General features: G+C 34.2%; 1 protein-coding gene across 1 annotated transcript in view; it reads right to left on the reverse strand.

Moving 5' to 3' along the window:
* The window catches only part of LOC118734420 (eye-specific diacylglycerol kinase-like), a 325,708-nt gene extending 319,545 nt beyond the window's left edge, over nt 1-6,163 (reverse strand). Inside the window, exon 1 of the mRNA XM_036464142.1 lies at nt 5,772-6,163. The gene's annotated coding sequence lies outside the window, so the exon portion shown is untranslated. The remainder of the gene's footprint in view (nt 1-5,771) is intronic.
* Between the last annotated feature and the right edge of the window lie 8,365 nt (nt 6,164-14,528).

The raw sequence follows: 14,528 nt of genomic DNA on the forward strand, positions 1-14,528 counted from the left end.
ATATAGTTAGCTTTCCTCTAAGGAAATATACGAATAATAGTGGCCTCTAATTCCTTCCTAATCAACTTAAAGTTAACTTATAGTTCGATACATTTCCCGCAGGGTATCTACACAAAAGCACATACACCCATTCATACTTAAAACAATAGCAAATAATAGCGAATTCGGCAAGTCTGTTTGAGGCAATTGAAATAAGCCTGATGAATTTCGAAAACAAAGCGAAACAAAAGAATAAAATAATAAAGCCAACGTGCTTTTGATATCATTTACGGCCTGAACTGTTGCACAAAGCCTGCGCCGCCGCACTTAATAGCTTTCATAACGCCATAAAAAGGGGAGCCGTGAAGTTCATTAGATTAAAATAATGCGATTCCCGCTGGCAACTTCAAAAATCCATTGAATGTAGTAGGTATGTATATGAACTAACCAGCGAATCTTAGCGCCAACACAATGGAGTGCAGGTAAATAATGATACTTGTAAGGCTACCTGCCTGCCGCAAAACGCTCCCTGCCGCTGTGGCGCAAATAAGGTGAGGTATTAAGTGAAGTGGCGCTCGAAGAGCAACAGCAAATTTGGGGATCAACATTCCGACACCTATGAAAAACACATACAACTATGCGAAGACCGAAAAAACCTACATACATATTTTGCCGCTTACTTGAAAGGGCCAACACGGCGCGGCGCGCTCATAAATCGGCAAATCTCGAACCGCATTGAACGGGAGAATGTACTCGTACGTGCTCAACATGATAAGCGTTTTTGTTACGCGTGCGACTTCGCGTGGAACCTCGTTAACGTGTGGGAATGCGTAAAAAGTGGCGAATTTACACGCTTATCAGCGGGATTAAGCAAGGAACACGCAAACATTTTACAGTACATACCTGGCAGGGATGATAAATGTGTTTTATAATTTTGTAGCAAATGGCCAACAAAAATGTACTCAACTAGCAGAAAAAGTACAAGCATTTAACAGGCCATACGCACATAGTTATATGATTTAAATTTGATAAAATTCTCTGTCCAAAAATTATTTGCCGAAATTTAAAAAACACATAAGCAAAATGATGGAATGATGATGAATGGTTTAAAAAAGCCACCACATCCCTAAGTTTCGAATACAATTGACAAACGAATACATCAAGTTAATCGAAAAATTTTCGAACAAAAAAACAGTTGCATTTAATGGAATCGAATTTTCACAAACATTTTTTTGCAAAAAAAAATTTGTTTTATAGAAATAAATAAGTTAATAGCAGTATTCAATAGTAAAAAACTCCAAATCAGTGACAATACACCAATTGGATAATAAATTACCAAATGGACTAACTATTGCAACCGTGAAATGGATCAGCTGCTTCGAACATTGCAAGTTTTTGCAAATTTTTCCCTCTCGTTATTTTGTCTCTTTGATAGCGTGTGCTCAGAATTTTTGCTGCTGGATAATTTTGTAGGGAGAATACGAAAACACTCCTAGACCCGTTCAATATATTGCAAGTTTTTATTGGAAATTCGTTCAATAACCCCAAAAATGTGCAAAAGGGTGAATTCGAGAGCATAACAACCAGATAGAGCTGCAAATTGTTGCAAGTAAAAATTTTACAGCAAATTGAAGAGAAAGATTTGATGAGAGAATACTCAAAAAAAAATTAGTGAAAAAAAAAATTAAACTCTAAAGTAGATTTTTTTGGCTTTATGATAATGGGAAATATTTCTAACTAAAAGGAAAATTACGCGCCAAAACAGAAAGTCAAAATGGCGTAAGTTCCTTGTTAATACTAGTTTTGCGTTCAATAATTTTTTTCTGATAATTTTCTTTTCCCCTAAATTTCACTCTATGTTCCTTTTACGCTCTATTTGCAAGTACTTACTGAAAAAGTTTATGAGCAGCAACTGTTTGTTGATTTTCGCAAGACTTTCGTTTTCGAATAAACACCACGTATGTATTTACTTGTATGAGGTAGAAAAAGGTGACTATTTGATTCACAAAAATTCAAATTAAATTTCAATAATTGTAATGCAGTGCCGTATTTTGACAAAATTTTAGCAAAAATGTCTATGTAGTATCAATTGAACTTTTGGGGTCCAAAATGTACCAAAAAAAAATACAAGTGTACCATCAATTTCATCCCTGGTACCTGGCATGGCAGTGATAATCACCACAAAATACGGCGGCAAATAAAATAGTCAAAAACGATGTTTGATCAGAGTAAGTAGAGGTGGCAGTTCGGTGCGTGTACACGCGCAGATATAGCCAATGAAGCGCAGCGCATTACCGAAAAACGCGAACGTTCCATAATCTGCTAACGGTAAATGAATAATGACTGTAGTAAATCAAAATGACAGCAACTAACAATGTGTGCGACAATCAACTATGTACGTGGCACGCCGCGCTGGTGATTGAATGGCGCTTGAGCTAAGAACCTATGCGGGGTTGTGTGCGTGCGAACTGTAATGCAACGACTTTTTAAGGCGCACGAAACTGAGTCAATGTAAATACCGGGGAAAGCTAGACATGTCAGCGAAAGAAGTAAGATTACAAACGGAAGTATTGGTTCACTGCGTTGCGATGAGCTGAATTGATGTGAAGTGAGAGTTATTTACATATGTACCCGAGCGCTAGGGATAAAAATTCCGTTTTTTTTTTCGCTGAACGCTGAAATTGCACATACATACATATATAAAGGGTACTTTATCGGATGCACATTAAACATTGATGAATGCACTGCAGAAATTTGAAAAAAAAATATCAAGGAGCATTGGGTATTTCAGATTCGATATAAATTTTATTTGTAATTCGGAAGGCATTGCGTATGAGTAATATTTGTACGATTTGAGTAGCGGGGCGTATGAGTAACCTACATTTACAAGTACAGTAAAAGCAAAGTGAAAAGACAAAACTGTTACTAGTAAGAAACTATACCAAACGATTAGCTTTACATTACTCCATCAAAAGAAATTAAATTTCAATACCTAAATTTAAAAAATTTGAAGCCCTCTGATTTTATCTCTGAAAATTGTGTTACAAAAATAAGTTGTTATTCTTTTAATATACACTGTGTTTTAAAATTCAGGCATTTATGGTGCTAAGTTAGCTAAGAGTAGACCACACCAAAATTTTCTAAATCCAGCTTCCATTTTCTCCATTTCGACTTGATGTGGCGATGGCCAATTTAAATCGGTAATATTATTGTTTCTGTGATATGTTTATACTTTCTGTTAAGATAGATTGGCGCTCAATTTTTTGTACCACAAAACTTTTTTCTAGCAGGCATCTTATATCTGAATATGTCCTCCATAAGTCCTTTCAAAGGACAGGAAAAAATTTATTTTACAAATTTTCTTCATAGATAAACCTCGCCGTCTTCTAAGGTGATCTCCCTACTAACCATATTTTCAAAGTAATTTGAATGGTAGAGAAACTTTACAGAATTTGCACATAAATCAATATTTCCCTTTTCGATGTTGAAATCAAACTAACACGGCTGACAGCAAAAATTTTAATTTAATAATAGGTTAATGAGCCCAGAGCACAGATTACCAAAATGTTAGTGCAATATCATCCTTAGTAAAATGTTCGGAAATTTAAATTCTTTTCATATATAAATGTCGTTTTTCGCTACGGACTTTGAAATTATTTTTTCCCCTTTTGAAAGCATCATTACCTTGTATGAGTTAGATAAAATTTGGAGGGCAGTTTTAAATTGATAGGACTTACGATTATTCTAATACGCGCACGGCAATGATCCTAATTAGTAAAATATTCGGCGTACAACCGGTATTTGAAGTAAAAGGATATCCGAAACGCTGTTATCACATGTTATTCCTTCCAATTATTTGTTAATTTTTAATTCAAACCCAATTCCTACATAAAACCGCACAGCAAAAGAGCAATTTTGGTGCTGATAAGTTTTATTTGCAAAAATTTTCCGTCCGAGGGTATAAAAAATGAGATCTGGCAAGGGGGTGTGGCACCTCCCATAGGCGTGACATATTTAATCAGCTATAACTTCGAAACCGTAGGGCACATGACTTTGAAATTTGGTATGTTGACATACATAAATATGTATGTATCTATGGTAGATGCTTAATGTATTATCGGCAAACCTTGCAATACTTGCAGATATCTCATAGGCGGAAATAAGAGCTCATAGCAACGAAGGAGAATAATACTTAACCCAAATGTTATCTCAGCGCTATTATTCTTGGCCTATGAGTAAGCAAGGTTCTGCTCTTCAGTCCTTTCAAGCTAAACTAATAATTTTTAAATTAGAAACCACTTTTTCATACTTAGCAACACTATTTTTGTATTGGTCAACGCAAAATAGAAATTCTTTTCTAAGTCACAGGGATGCTTTTGACTGGCAAAAAATTTATGGGACAATTCAAACCAGCTGTTTTTTGACCAATCAAATTGAGCCGTTTTGTTTGCCGCAACCTTTTCATTGTGTCGTCTTGGCATCTTCTGTGCGTTTTGTCAGTCAAAAGCATTCCTGGCGGGCTTTAAGGTATTTGCTAGTCTATAAATATTTATTTAAAAGAATTTTACACCAAAGACATTTTCAGTTGAAGTACACAAGGTCAGAGGGGTGTCAAATAAATTTTTCTGCGTCGCATTGCAACAAAACAACAAGACCACAGTAACAAACAGTATACCAAGAAAAATTGATGTAAAAAAAAAAACAATACAAGAAACCTTAAAAGGAACGACAGCTTATGTGGATAAAGCCATAAAAGGAAAGTATATAATCCACAAAAGCATAAAACACAGGCGCAAATAGGGTGTAATAAGAAAATAATAACAAAAATAAACCGCAAAGAAGTCAGAAAGGTTGGAAAATGTGAATACATACATATTAAATAATAAAGGGAATAAATCATGTCCATAATGAAGTGGCTGAGCACATGAAGCGTCAATAGAAACAAAAAGAGCGCGCGGGCGACAGTTATGAGGAGACACACCTGCACCTGCACCTGCATACACACAGGCACACAGCCATAAAAGCGCAGGTTAGTATGTGAAGAACAAGTAGATGCCATCAACAGTGTATTAAAAGTGAAATTAATGTGGCCTGACACAAATGCAATGGAAGAGGTTCATTGAGGGCGGCGACATGGCGGCTAGGTAGCTAATGAAAAGGTGAAAAATTTATACAATGACAATGCTGCGACAGTTGATTAGCGCCAGCCACAGCGGCAACCACAGGAGGTGTTGAAGGAAAAACGAATTGTAAATAGCTCACAGCAAGCGAGCCAGACTGAGGAGGAGGAGCAGAAGAGTTTAACAGGAAATAGAAAGGTTGATAAGCCAAGCGCATGGCACACATATACCTTAAAAGGAAAATAACGGTATATGTGTATTGCAACCAGCAGCGCGTTTGCCAACCCCGGCTGAAAGAAAGATTGACGGGCAGACCGAGGACAAACAAGTAGTCTAGCAGACAGTCAAATAGCAATAAAAGCAATCTAAATAAGTCAATAGGACGCCCAAGGCAGCGCACTGGACAGTCAAGCAATTTAGCGATCGGATCAAAGTATTAGGCATAACGATATATGTGTGTATATATGTATGTGTTTAGATGGAGATGAGCCTGCTAGAAAGGTTAAGCGGATGGACGAAAGATTTGTAAAGAAGTACAATATGTACAGGTGGTGCTCAGTAGGGCTCAGCAGCGTTCGATTTATATTAAATATTTAATGTTGGCACAATGACAGAAATTTATAAAGTAAACACAAAGCATGTATGAAGCACTTGAAACACTTGAGTATTCACCTCTTAGCACAACAGCGCGCTTTTACATTTAAGCAGTACACACAAAATGTTCTATTCTTTTTTTTTTTGTTTATTCTTTTATCCATAGTATTTACACACACATTATTTTTGTACTTATTTCTTATCTATGCACTCTTTTTACCTTCACTCTCTTTCAATCTTTAATCCTTTGAGTCTAGCTCCCAATTCTGCTGCCAACGCATTGGCAGCATTTTGAAAATATTTACTTCAATTTGTATTTTTACTTTGAATACTTAATTTTAGTTTTTCTACACACTTTTATTAAGAGAACAGAATCTGCAGAGTAGATTCGCTGGTTTTAAAAGTAACCACCGTTTAGAGATTTTACATGTTTTTTACTGTATTTGGTTTTTACACAGGTATATATATATAAATATATATATTTTTTATTAAACACTTGAAATTTTCAAAAATAAATGAAATTCAAAAGAATTCGTCGCGTATTTTTCCACAAAATGTACCATACACACCGAATGTTGAAAATAAACTGAAGCATTTCCACTTCGAAGGTAAGAAAATACCAAACGAAATAGCAGCGAAATCAACCGTCGCCGCCACACGACCAAGCCAATTGTTCGCTTCTTCATATAACAACAACAATAAATACTTGCTAACGTGCTGAGCTTTTCCTGCGTGCCTTACGGCTAACATGAAAACAGAGCAACCAAAAGCTCCCAACTGCGCAGCGAAAATCCTTGTTGATGCTCTCGCTCTCGCTCTCTCCCTCTCTCTCTCGCTCGCTTTCTTTCTCTCTAACACACCCTCGCACTGTTGTTCTGCCACCCATAGGTCTAGCAGAGGAGCATAGCTGCCTTTATCAAAACACCTGTAAGCTTCATGTTTTTGTTGCTATTCTCATGGCATTCTTGGCATGGTTTTTGTGTCGTAATTGTTTTTTATGTATTTTTAGTTGACTTTGTGCTGCTGTTGTAGGCGCTTGTACTTTGTTATAGAGACCAGGGCTGGCGAACCTTAGGCACGCGTGCCATTTTTTGGCACACAAAAAAAATTATTTGGGCACGCTATTAATTGATGACTCAATTCCCCAACTACTACAATTAACTAATCGACACAATCTTTTTTTTGTTTTAAATTGGAGATTGGAAAGCAAGATCCACTCACACCCAAGAGAACAGGTCAGAAGAGCCAAAAATACAGACAGTAACCAACAAAACCATTTCAGCATTTCAATGATTTTAACGTAAAGCTTTAAGGCTCTAATAGAACTGTTATAATTGTGATGCATAGATCTCGTTCGAGCTTTATAGGCTAAACTGAAAATTATAGGTAAAGACATTGATGAATAGTCATAGCAGCCTTTTTGGCAGATACTACATTGATAATTATGTCAAAAAACTGCAATTAACTTTAGTGTCGTCTTTAAATTGACCATGAATATTTCCCATTGTTTCCAAAAATTCCAAATGTTTGCCAAACTTAACAAATTTAAAATCAGAGTTGGATTTAGTTGAAAAACCAGATGGATGAGAAGTCCCTGAAGAGTTTGGTAATAAATTCACTCATCGACGAATTTTCATCGAGGTTTTCTGAATTCAAGAAGTTACCGGAAACATTCAAATTTATTATACATACGAGTATTTATATCCTCATGTGACTTCACTAGATAAATTGAACTCGTTTAAATTTGATTGGCTGGAAATCGAAGATTTTGAAATGCAGCTAATTGAGTGCCAGTGTAATTCAATATGGACTAAAAAATTTAGTCGAGACAAGGAAATAAGGACGCTTTATTTGTTTTTTTTACACGATTTACTTGTCAACTAATATCTCCAAGAACGGTGATAAATCTTGACTCATGACTCCTTTTTGGCACGTCATGGGGCTATATTGAATAATTATTTGGCAATAATGGCACGTGTATGTATAAAGGTGCGCCGGCCCTGTTATAGACTTTGCCTACAATGAGTTTGTGTGAAAGAGTAGATAATGTTGTGCCTTAGCCGGCAAAAAAAGAAGGATTGGTTATTTTTTTTTTGCTACACCACAGAGCACTCATGCCATCCACATGTACTGCTGAGTCTGCTGCCTTACTTACTTAGTGAATAGAAATGATTATGTGTGTGTTTGTGTGTGTGTGTGTGTGTGTGTGTGCGGTTGTTTCTGTGCGGGAGAGCGGTTGTCGCCAAAGGCTTTGTGGGTGGTAAATGACAGTTGGGAAATATTAAAGAAAACGGAAGCTCAACAGTTGGTACATAAATTTCTGCTGGTGTTGCTCGATTGTTGGTCACAGTGTTGCAGATGTTATTGGACTTACTCAACTTGCAAACAAGAGTCCGGTAATGTCCGGGAGGAAATGCTTTTAATATTTTAAATTTTTGTTTTTTCCTGAGTAAATTTTTAACCACAAAACTTTTGGGAATGGTAGATCGAATCGCTTTGACTGTGAAATGGCTACATTTCGTATGTTGTGGTTTAGAAGGAATGCGATGTCACACGAATAAAATTCGTCTTACCGAAACCACAGCCTCATCATCAAAGATTAGTCAACAAAAAACCAATTTCCAAACATAGAAAACCCATATTTTTATTCACAACTTATTCAAAGTGGTTTAGTTTTGATGAAGAAGCAAGAATTCAAAACTCGTGTTTACATTACTCATTTCCTGCCGTCAGTACCGTATACATTTTAAAATACAGTAACCTTTACAGTACAGTATTAGAGATGGACTTCATGGCCTCTTCACTGTCTGAAGAGACAACAAAATTTTTATATTTTCACATTCATCGATTTTAACGGCAACTTGCAGAGTCGAAGAAAATATTCTAGCCGGAGAGAGCCTGCATACATCATGCTAATGAAGAGCTCAAACAAGTTTTTGTGCAAAACAGAGCAATCTAGCTGAAATAAGGGTATGTATTTCTAATGCCAACTGTTTTCTCGAGTATTTCAAATGGCGATGCTTCTTTGTGATTCTGATGTACTTAGGAGGGTATCAGCAAAGGCCTCAGCTCAATGCTCCGCTCACATGAATTATAATCCCAACTCTCACGAGACCAAATATTCGGAAATTACATTCGGTAAGCGATTGAGTTGAAACTTGCCCCTTGATAGAACTAAAGCTCCATATCCAGGACCGGATTAAGAATATGGGGGCACGAAGCCGTTATACATGTGAGGGCCCCTTTTTGAGTTAATGAGTTAATAATTACATACAATTAATTGGAAACAAATAATTATATTTTCATTTTAAGAGTATCGATAATTATTTACTTTTTACGACATGTTTTCTTTTGAAGTTCTCGCCTGGATTCCTTAGCACTTTCCGCTCATGTTGCATGCAGTATTAAACGACTGACCCCGGCAGTCTCGTTTATGAACAGAGATGGAATAATACGAATAAATATTTTGTCTTTTAGATCAGGCGTATTATTTCTACCTGTGCTTTCTCACCGCATAAAGTTGTTATTTCCTATAATCTTCTTAATACCCAGCGATCTTTTCGGTAATCTCTGAAAAATTACTTTTTGGATCTTTCGTCATCACATGTGGGGGCCCATCGGCCCTTCCCCATAATCCGGCACTGTTCACATCTCATGAACGCTTACGGCAGAGTATTTATTATTATTATTATGTTAACTTTAAAATCACAATTCTAGGATGGATTTTTATTTGCAATATTATTCAAAGATCAACGGACATGAAAACTTACATACATATTTCTGACGGCACTTTTTAGATGTGTCACACTACACTGGCACATAATTAAAAAAATGTGGGCTCTTTGACCTCATTACCAAGAGACTCTACTTTTGCTGGAGAAGTCAAGTAAATATTGAAGCATTGAAACAAAAACTGATCAAATTTACTACTATACCAATGCTGATATAATGCTGGTATAGTGATCCGATTTTGTCAAATCGAACAAATAATTAATGCATTAAAAAAATACACCCCCTTACGAAATTTCAGTCGAATATCCGAGTACATTGCGTTCAAAGAGACGAACGGGCAGACCAGACGGGCCAGATCGATTCAGCTCAACGATGCCATCACTTTGGTATACACTTTCATTGTTCTTCTCTTTTCCTTCTAGGACCTACAAACCATGGACTAAAGTTATAATACCATTTTATGGTCATGAAAGGCATAATTAAGTTCGATTGTATGATAGCAATATGGGTATCACAGAAAAGAGAAAAGTCTATAGAATTGAAAATGGTTAATTTTTTGGTACATAAAGACGAATAGGTATTGAAAATGTCCTTTTAACATTTTATTCTTGAAAATCTTTGAAAATTTGCAACATTTGTTTTTGAATAAATTACGTGTTAAAAACTAATATACATAAACATGAGCACATCCGCGAATTCCGTCATTCGCTTAAAAAAATACAAATAATTTTTATTTGGAATCCATATTTTCACTCTACATTGCACTGAATTAAGAAAAAATATATAAATTAAACATATCTTTGAAATTTCAAAGTCCTTTAAAACTTCCTGACGCCAGGGAGAAAAATTAAAAACCCAGTTTTACCATATTTGGCTCCTAGTTTCGCGAATATATTTTTTTCGTTAGTTTGGAAATTTTTTGGTTTTATTATAAGATGATATTTATAAGGGATTACCTAATTGTCATTATTACTAAATGACATACATTTGAAATAATGTTGAAAATATAATTACAAGATTCGCAAAGACACGTAGAATTTTTATTCGTATTAAAATTTAGGACATTATGGCAAGTCAGAGTTCCAACACCTTGTGAATCAACACGAAATAACGTTTCTCATGGGCCATGTTAGAGCTATTTTATTAGCTTAATTATATTTTCTTTTTTAATTTGAATTATTCTATGTATAAATCTATATTTGTTTGTCATAGTTGTCAAATTTTGGCGTATTAGTCACCTAAATAAATCAAAAAAAATTATACCAAATTTTGCGTTTTCAAATAAATCATGCGACATTAAAAAAAAATTGGAAAATTTTCATCTAATGAATGGCATACATACAGCATATACATACATACATATATAAGAGGACGTGAGTGCGTGCTTTAATTTGTCCATCGCATACTAAATGTAAGATACATAAATTTTGTGAACATTGAGTAAAATAAAAGATTTCCACCTCATTTAAATTTTAAGCAATTTCCTGGAATGAAAATTCCACTTCAATGGAAACAAAAAAAAAAAAAAATGAAGCGGATTGAATTCCGCAATATTTTCATGCCAGCCCATTGAATCACACATATGTATGTATAATTATTTTTGTTGTTGTTTTTGTTTAAGTATTTCATTAATTTTGGCCCATTTACGCGTATTGAACGTCATAATTTTTAAGCGCATACGGGCAGCCGATTAATTTCGTACATTATTGCACTTCGAAATTGTGAAAAAAAAAAAAACAAAAGTAGAAACAAATAAACGACGTGTTCAATATGGCAATTAACAACACAGAGAAAAAAATTAATACTTTATAGAACTCAGGCTTAAGTCAAAAATTTTTAGCACTCGCTTAGAAGACTCTGAAAATTATTTAATGACTGACATACATATATCTTCAATCAAATTTTTGTAATGCAGAAATGATCCTAGAGCATCAGAAAAAATTTTTCTTAATGTTGCTTGCGTTTTAATGGCGATTGTGACTCAATCATATGCTCCCATATATATATGTGGAATATTTGTTTCTACCTATAGCAACGATAGATACATAAATCGCTTACTAGTAGCAACCAATGTACAGCTGCATAAATCCAAAGTATGTTTTTGTATTTGAAACATTATATAACATTTTATTCGAAATTGGACCCCTTTTTCATTCGCAATGACTAAATCCCTTTGCGTGTTTTCATCATCATCAAAAAAAAAATGTTATCTAACCCATCTGAATAAAAATACAAATGTCACACCGTTAATACTAAAAAATTTGCAAATTGAATGACGATGATTGTTGAATACTGAACGCGCAAAGATTTATGTGGGCGTAGTTCAGGTGTTCAACTCTGAGCGCATTTACCACTCGTCGTCAGCAAACATACATACATTCATATAAAAATATAAACATACATATGTACGAGTAATCATGATTTATGAGTGGCAACACTTTGATCTCCATCAAAATTATTATAAGCAATTTGGTTGAAAAGTAGCAGCAGAATCATGAAAACATATTTGTGTGTGACAGAACGTTTTAGTTGGTGAAGCGTTTGAGAGACACACAAAAAATTTATTTGCTTCATTCTAAAATGTGTGAATTATTTTACATACAAATTTGCGAAAGTGTTAATCAGTCATTTAGCAGCTTATTTATAGTTTTTATTAGGAAGCCATTTCTGTGAATTTTTAAATAAACATTTCTGTTAAAAATTAGTTTTTTAACTTTTGTTGATTAAATCCTTATGAGTCGGATTTTTGTAAAATTTCGTGGCGGTATTGTACTTTGGGTGTTCTTTATTTGTGTGTTTTTGTGAAAAGGCTTGCAGTATATAAGCCCAGATTGCTCAAAAGTTTATCGTACGAATATTTCTAATAACTCAGCATTTATTTAGGTGAAAAAGTACCGAAATTAGCGATTTTTTGATTGTCACTCGAAAAAATTATAACTGTTTTTTTTTTTTTATTTTGGGAAGTTTTCAAATAGAACGTTCATATAAGAGGCAATGAAAATTTGTGTCAAATACATGATATCTGTGAAGTGTCAAGAGTGTGCCACCAAATTAAAAAAAAAAAAAAAATGGCGTATTTTAAAATTTTTTAATTTTCAAAGTTTAAGATACTTAAAAATGTCCCTCTTGCCAAAACAAACGAATCTAATGTAATAAAACTAATGTGTCACCAAATGAAACAAAATACATTGAGTAAAAGACGGCTATGATTTGCAAAACAAAAATTCCAATTTTACAATTTTTATTGGCATACTCGAAATTCATTCTAAAAATTGTTATATACATAAGAAATTAATAATACTGGGCGTGTACGAATTGTTATTTTAACTTTTTTAGTATATATTTTTTAAGTTTTTATTTAAATACAATTTCGCGGTGGAATGTTGTTTTTTATGTAAAACTTAATATAATGCATTGCCTAAGATAAGTGTGCCACCATTTTCGACGAAAAACACTTTTTGTCGAAAAATGTAAGAACTCGTGAGATTGGCTCATATGCATGTCCTGCGAAAGAAGCACAGAGTTCTTAGACAACACCCAATCAGAACTTGTTGAAAGTAGAAAAAAACATAGTCTTGGTACACCGGCAAAAATTCTTAATAAATATTTATGTCAATTAAATGTGGTACGGGTTCAACGAGCTTAGCAAAGTTATTTATAAATTCTTACGCGCAACACATTTAACAAATAAAAATAAGTATGTACATATGTACGTATGTATGTATGTACTTTCATTGATGGCGCGTCAACACTCCTCACTACATTGCAACGCAGAATCCAACGCCAATTTATCACAGCTGTCAGGTTGGATAGGAACTCACCTGCAAAAAAATTGTTGGCGACATACCAGTAGCAATTTCGTGGTTAATTTACGATTCAGCAATAAATGTCTCAACCACTTTAGATTAATTTTATTTTTATAGCACTTTAAGCATACATTACATACATACATACATACATACATACATATTTAATCGATGAGCTGACATGTTTTTTTCCGCTGAAGTGTTACTGCGCTATATATGTGCAAATGTACGTTCCAAAATCTGTTGTAAATTTAAATGAATATATGCATACATACCAACTTACATACATACAGACATACATACATATGAATCCTGAAGAATTAAAATAAAAATAAATAAAAAACTTTTGGATATACCACGCTTCTATAAATGGACTTAAAAGTAGAAAATATTATTTCTCAGTCCCATAGAATTTGTTTTGGTAACTTTTGATTTTGTTAATGCTCAAAGAATTAAGTTTTCAAGGAGTTAGTCACTAAATAGATGTCGCTGAAATTTCTGCAGACATCGAGTGAACTCTTTACTAGAGCACAGACCCGTCTAACATTAACTAAACTTGATTAGCATAATATATGTAAACTCGGACATAAGAAAATATTTAATAGATAATAGATATATCCCAAATGCTTTGATCAAACTTTTTAAACACACAGTGGCGAAAATATAAATAGGGAAGAGAAATTTAAGCATTTAAGCAAAAATTATTGTGCAAAAGCAACAATAGTTTTTAATGTATAGTAGAAAAAATGAAAGTTACATGTGTACATAAAAATATTTGTTTTAAAAATCCTAAGATGTCTGGCCTATGACTTTTTCAACGTATTGCTTCACAATTTATAGGATAGCGCCACAAGTGACAGCATCAACAAGTAGCTCAGAACTTAACTACGATTACATCGTGTAAATAAAACGACAAATACGATCCCAAAAGAAACTAAAACAACACCAAACAAATGTCAAAAAAGTTATAAAGCAAAATTGCATAAATATTGTTTTCCGGTGGAGCAGTCAGCAGTAACAAAAAGGACCGAATGATTTTATGATGTGACACGTAATAAAATGTACAACAAAAACTACATATGTATATATGTACACCACGGCACGTAGAGCTGGTAATGAGCGGCGCAAAATGCAGAAACGGCGATGGCCGCAAAACCCAAACTTGAACCACCAGATGTGCCCATATGACAACAAAGTGAAAAAGGATAACAAAAACAAGAACAAATTCTGATTCTCTTTTTTTTTTTTGTTACAGGTCATGAAAATACAATAATAGTCGAATGTACTCCTATACATA

Source organism: Rhagoletis pomonella, unplaced genomic scaffold (genome assembly GCF_013731165.1).
Source record: "Rhagoletis pomonella isolate Grant_MI unplaced genomic scaffold, Rhpom_1.0 Rhpom_scaffold_00002, whole genome shotgun sequence".
NCBI lineage: Eukaryota > Metazoa > Arthropoda > Insecta > Diptera > Tephritidae > Rhagoletis > Rhagoletis pomonella.